The 5506-nt window shown below is 33.4% G+C and overlaps 1 long non-coding RNA gene across 2 annotated transcripts; it reads right to left on the bottom strand.

Annotated features, from left to right (window-relative positions):
- Window positions 1-977: 977 nt before the first annotated feature.
- On the bottom strand, window positions 978-5490 carry LOC105119998 (uncharacterized). 2 transcript variants are annotated; one of them, XR_841234.1, is made up of 2 exons: window positions 5378-5490; window positions 978-1527 (listed from the first exon to the last, which is right to left on the bottom strand). It is a non-coding gene; the product is annotated as an uncharacterized LOC105119998 (long non-coding RNA). The 2 variants fall into 2 exon arrangements; XR_841236.1 differs by having other exon boundaries at window positions 978-1433.
- Window positions 5491-5506: the final 16 nt, after the last annotated feature.

The raw sequence follows: 5506 nt of genomic DNA, 5'->3' as shown, positions 1-5506 counted from the left end.
AGGAATTGATTTAATGTTAACCTCATCCATCGACAATTTAGTCTCACAGCTTCGAGCATCATCAAGAGCATAATTCACATCCATGGTTGCAAAATCACCTTCTAGCACCTTGAGGTTCATAAGTCCTGAAGCCTTCTTAAAATCAGACGCACATTCCTTGAGGGCTGGCTTAAAAGCAGGCACCGTGCCTTTGCCATTGGCCAATCCATCAAAGAACTTGCTTGTCTTCATGGATTCTTTTCTTACTATGTCCAGGGCATTCACAACTATGCCCTTTGTATTAGGAGCCAACAATGTCAGAGGATTGGACATGAGAACTCTCACGCAGAACGCATAGTTCTGGCTTGTCTTGCAAACCTGACTCAGTAATTTCGGACATTTGGCTGGAGACTTGAGACCTCTGGCCTCGGTTTGAGAAGGGAAATGCAGGAGCAGGTACAAGAAAATGGTAGCGAAAATCAAAGTGCGATTGCTAGAACCCATTGTTACAGAAACAAGAAGGTGTGCGATTGCAGTCTACTTTATAGAACAAAACAAAGTCTAATTTTAGAGTTGCTGGTGCAACGGGATACATGACAGCTCGAGCTGTCAAACAATTCATACCAAGACAAAGATGCTATCTGTGTAATTTTCATTGAAATACACCTCTGGCATGCCAAACATGGGGACTGGGATCCTCTCATGTTCTGTTATGTTTGTTACACCCCTGTCATCATGATCTGATAGGTTACGTTGCGCTGGAGAAGTTAGAATTGATGGAGATTGCGTGCTGTCAGTTTGCTTTCAGTAGATCATATGGCAATTAATACCTCCGCAGGAAACAAACAGAAGGCAGAATGAATCAGTTGGAATGCTGGTTCATTGTCAGTTTCTTTTGTATTTGTCAATTTTCTATCTGGTAGTGGAAGACTATCAATTAGTTCAATGAAAACCTTGGTTACCATTCAGGACGTACTGCTTCTACGTAACATCGTTAATTACCGTTCACAAAATAGATTAATTATATCCAGTGCTTAAAAATTAATCAATACATATATTTGTTCTTCAAAAAATACTTCATACGAGGAAATTACGTGCATGCTATAGGCAAATATATGGAAAGCAACATTAGTAATTAGATCGAGAAGCCCAACAAAGAATGCCTGCAACAACTGTTCCAATGGGTTGTAGTTCCCTTGTAACTTGAATTCTATTAGGAACGGATTCGATTTGAACACTGGTATCATCAGACAAGGCTTTTTCCAGTTGACAATGTAATCACCGGCTATGGAGGAATCATAAATCGGCCGTCACGGGATCATCTTCAAGCTCACCGTAAGCACTTCTGAAACTTACCGCTATGGCTTCGCAGGCTGAATTGCTGGGTTGGTAGTTTTGCTCTTGAACACATTATCAAAGCAGGCGTGCATGTACGTCGAGTCTTTAATTGCTAACTGCAGGCAATTTTAGCGATTGTCAGGACATTAATTAGATGCGGCTGCTGTTTGAGGATCAGATTCGAGAGTTTGCAGGCAGAAGGTGGAGCTACTGTGTTGCGTAACATGAGAGAATCAAGCATGAGAAGCGGCAGCTGATAAGAATTAACACGTGAAGAATATGACAGCAAAGTGTATGGCAATCCTAATGGCAGTAGAAAGATGGAGGCACTACTATGAACTTGAAATTCTTATTAAAACCGGTCATAAGAGCTTGAAATTCTTATTGGAGCAGAGGACACACACTCTAATTCATAGGAAAGGTTTAACCACGCTATTGGGATTAAAGTATACAATCCAGTACAAAAAGAGAAAGGAGAAGACAATGGCAATGGCAGATGCCTTATCCAGGAGAGTCGAAGATGAAGCTAGTAATGATAGTGGAGAAGTTATGGATGGTTGTTTGACAACTATTTCTACAGTCAGTCCAGTATGATTTGATCAAAATCAGTAAGATCTATGAAGGGGATAGCCAATTTAAGAATATTGTTGTTGAAAAGATGATTAATAAGGAAAATTGGACTAAATATTCATTTACACAAGGAATTTCAAGACATAAGAACAAAATTATGATTCGTTATCTCAGGCTCAGTAATGGTACAACTCGAGATACCATTTAGCCATTAAAATGGCAGCATTTCATGCATTATATGGTTATCCTCCTTCAGCAATGAAAATGAAAACTACATCAAAAGAAACAGTGAAGAAGTAGTCAATAAATAACAAGCTTGGATCAATTGTTACAATCATGATTGGAAAAGGGCAGGAAATGGGATGGAACAGATATATAGCTGACAAGAACATATCAGAAAAGGAGTTATCAATGGGAGATCTGATATATCACTATTAAAAAAAATGTAATAATTAGCAACGGACAACACCATTGCAAATAATACTAAAATCCGTTGCTAAAATAATTTAGCAACGGAATTAGCAACAACAAATATCAGATGCAGATTTGTCATTGCTGATTTTTTAGCAACGAATTTATCTGTTGTTGATTTCACAGCAACCAAAATTCCATTGCTTACAATTAGCAACGGATAATCCGATGCTAACAACCAGCAATGACAATTTGGATTGCTCGGTACACCCATCCCACAAAGGCTCCTTTGCAGCTTTCAAAAGTTTATAAAACTTAGTTGCCTTTGGATTTGGAAGTTCCTCTTCTACCACAAGACTAGACACATATGCATCACCAACCCCCATTGCATCCATAACCAGATTTCTATATGGATTTTATAGACAAACATCATTCACAACATAACTAATTCCAACCGATGAAGGTCCGGCCAATATTGGTTCTGTGACATAAGGCTTTCCATGTATAGTTCAATTTTTATAACAAGGTAAAAAACCTTTTGTCAATAGGTGCTTACAAACATCATCTTCCTTTAAAAACTTTTGATTTTTGCATCTCACCCAAGGACATCTAATTTTTTCCCCAGATATATTTTTATCGATTGAAAATGCAAAATTAATAAATCTTCTAACACCCGTAATGTATTCAAGACGAAGACAACCATCCATAAGACTACGATACATCCACGATCGATCATCCATATTTATCTAATTAACATGATAACACCAATAAGCATTTTAGAAATAAGCATACTTCCTTAACAACCAATACTTAAACAATCATTTAAAATAAAATATGTATCACATAAACAAACTTTAATATTTAACTTTGATTTACCATAATAATCTATCTTGAAATTAATATTAAAAATAATATACTAAAAATAATCATATTAACACAAACTTTATTTCTTTTCTTATGTTTCCTTCTTTTATTCGATAAACCCTTGGCAATACTATATTTTTGTATGCTTAGCATAAATTTTCATCGAGATATCTTTATTTCTTATCAAATATATTATAATTTTTTTTCCTTTTATTTTTTCTTTCTTTCATTTTTTTTTGGTTTTTTATTGATCTTTCTTTTTATCTCTCTCTCTCTCTCTCTCTCTCTCTCTTTTTCGGATTTTGCTAAGCCAATTATACATGGAAAATAGAGTTTTTTTTTTAATAATATGGATTATACTTTTAACTAGGAACCTGATTGAAATACTTCTTTCCAGACACTCAACATTCACTATGCAAATAAGGGTAATAATTCTTTTCATGTAAAGAAAGAAATTCTATTAGAAAGACTATGCAGCACAAAGAGGAGAAGACAACCTACTGAAAAGAAAATGACAACTAGGAGAATAACGTATTCTAATACCATTGAATATCTTCATAGGTTTTAGGAACCTCCTCTAAAGGTGCTTGCAGTCAAGTGGCTGAAAGAATTAATGAATTCCTCTCTATTGAACTACTAACATAATTGTGCATCAAAACTGAATAATCAAGGATCTGGAATTTTCACAGAGCAGTCAAAATGGATCAATCAAGATTGGACATTGGCATATTATAAAGTTCCCAAAACCAAAAGAAAGCATAAACCACAACATCCTTCTTCTATTTTAGAAAGTCTTTCAACACCTTTTTTATAAAATAATCATACACATTGTTCAAACTTCTTATTCAATTATTCAATTCAACTAGGAACATGATACGAGTTAGATTTTAAGTCTAGATTTTGACTTATTATATATTTTTTAAATTTATTTTTTTATTTTTTCCATTAATATCTTTCCTTACCATAAATAAAAAAACATATTTCATTGTTCTTTCTAGAATATACTTGAAATCATTTGCTAGATCTATTTTCTGTTTTTATTTTCAATTTTTTAAATGACTCCGCAGGAAACAATTCCAACCAATTATTTGCCATGGAATTTGGATGATGTGTAATTCCAAGTGGGCACACTGCATTTCTTAGCCAGGTGGAGCAAGAATTGAGGTAGCTTGTTTCTGGCTTTTGCTTCTCTGGGTATGATTTGTTGTGTTTTCGTCCTTTATGCTAATTTATGTAATTATAAACTTTAAAATCATTTAAATGAAACTAGCGTTCTTGATTTCTAGGCGACAGATAGAACAGTAATATTATTAAAATAAAAATAAAAATAAATAAATAAATATGCTAAGACTTTTAGCATGTAGCAATAGAGAAAACACAAATCAATCTATGTTTTTTTTAAGCATTTTTGTTTTTAATTTCATTATAATAATTTATAATGTTTTCGTTTTAAGCATTGATATCATTCTTCTTTATTCTAGTTGGTTAGATTTTAATGTTGTGGTTCATGTGGGGGGATTGTGCTTTTGTATTACTTCTAATCAGGGGTATATGAAATTAACTGTACAATTAATTTGCTTTTATTTAGATTTGTTGCAATGATATCAATGCTTGTATCTATGGTTCATGTAATTGAATCTTTAGCATGGCAAAGTAAATTGACAGTTGAAGTTTCCTTGTGTGCCTAGTTACTCTCATTCACTTATGCTTTATAATATTCTTACACTGGCTTGTATTTCTTAAGAGTGTTTTGCATTCTTTTACTTTTATTATAGAGATCTTTTGTAAGTTGAGAGTTGTTTATACTACTTTTCTTTTCCATTGTTTTGAAATGTTTAATTTTCTGAATTCTACATTTTGGTCTTTCTACCTATTGATTAACTGGTTTTATATCGATAACTATATTTACAAATATGAGCACACATAGTTTATGCTCACAAAAACAAATAAGCTATATTCAGATTAAAGGGAGATTGAGAAAAACTAATCCACCATACAGAGACCAAATAAACAAACGATTTGTAAACAATCAAAGTGAAAGGAAAGAACATATCTTATCTATTCAACTTCTTTTTCTAAATGCACTTGTATGCACGGTAAGCTAATATAATCATGGAAGCAATTATTTGTGTTTTCATGTCTTCTTTTCCAATTCATTTTACCCTTAGCACATAATAAAAACACACAAGACAAAACTATGTTAAGAAAAACATACCATATTTCCCGACAATACCAGCCTTCTTGGTTCTATATATCAGAAAAGAAATTCAAAACATGAAAATCAGGCACTGGACTATCTGTAATTTGATTCCAGAGGATAAATTAAAAAAATAACAGTAGATTA

The sequence above is a fragment of the Populus euphratica genome, unplaced genomic scaffold, assembly GCF_000495115.2.
Source record: "Populus euphratica unplaced genomic scaffold, PopEup_1.0 scaffold4305.1, whole genome shotgun sequence".
Classification (NCBI taxonomy): Eukaryota; Viridiplantae; Streptophyta; class Magnoliopsida; order Malpighiales; family Salicaceae; genus Populus; species Populus euphratica.
This window is presented reverse-complemented; position numbering and strand designations above follow the sequence as displayed.